General features: G+C 42.6%; 1 protein-coding gene across 1 annotated transcript in view; it reads right to left on the bottom strand.

Moving 5' to 3' along the window:
• ATP13A4 (ATPase type 13A4) overlaps positions 1–984 on the bottom strand; it is a 124,055-nt gene that overhangs the window by 55,315 nt on the left and 67,756 nt on the right. The window lies entirely within an intron of this gene.

Raw genomic sequence — 984 nt, 5'->3', positions numbered from 1 at the left:
AAAGCCAGCAGAGAGGTCAATAAAAAGAGAAATTTAAAGAATCCATTGGGTCCTGCCAGCATGGCTCAGTGGTTGAGTATTGACCTATAAACCAAGAGGTCATGGTTCAGTTCCCTGTCAGGGTACATGCCCAGGTTATGGGTTCGATCCCCAGTGGGGGCTGTGCAAGAGGCAGCCAATCAATGATTTTCCTCATCATTGATGTTTTTATCTCTCTCCCTCTTCCTTCTTCTCTGAAATCAATTGTATATATAATTTTTTTTTAAAGAATCCATTGGATTTGGCGATTGAGACACTAATGACTTTGGCCAGTGAAGGGAGAGGGGCAGGTTGCAGTGGGTTGAAGTGCAAACACAGGAGGTAAATGAAGTTGTGAAAGTAGCGATGGCTTCTGAGGAACAAAGCTTGTAAAACTTCCACTGGTGATGCTGAGTGCTCACTATAAAGTCAGACACATGTCCCTCTATGCTGGGGCCACTTGGCATTGCAAAAGTCTGAGCAAAAAGGGATGTTTATAAATCTATGGATTCCTTAGGAAAAGGAAACAGACCTGCCATGTTTTCTTTGCTTTTTTTTATTTGTTTCTGTAAGGTCACATAGGAGTGAGGTGTGTGTTCGTTTCCATTTCAGACCTTCCTGACAAATGGATTTGACTTGGACTTTAATGGGAACCAAGGATGTCAGTGTGTATTCGCAGCCTCCCGTTTAGTCTCCAAAAGACTTTGTGATTCTTCTTTATCTTAAGAAATATTGACACACCACCTCCTAACAACTGCATATGTGAGTGAGAATTCAAAGCACTGCGACCTTGAGCAAGTCTCTTCTCCTCTCTGGACCTCAGTTTTCTTATCAATGAGATGCAATGACCTCTAGGGACCTGCCCATCTCCAGCATGCTATTTACAAACGAACTCCAGTTAGTCCCAAATACCCAGGTTTTCCAAGTCCTGCATCATGAACTTTTTCAACATTTTCAAGCCAAGCT

Source organism: Myotis davidii, unplaced genomic scaffold (assembly GCF_000327345.1).
Source record: "Myotis davidii unplaced genomic scaffold, ASM32734v1 scaffold557, whole genome shotgun sequence".
In the NCBI taxonomy this organism is placed as follows: Eukaryota; Metazoa; Chordata; class Mammalia; order Chiroptera; family Vespertilionidae; genus Myotis; species Myotis davidii.
Note: the sequence above shows the minus strand (reverse complement) of the source record. Positions and strands in the feature narration are given on the sequence as shown.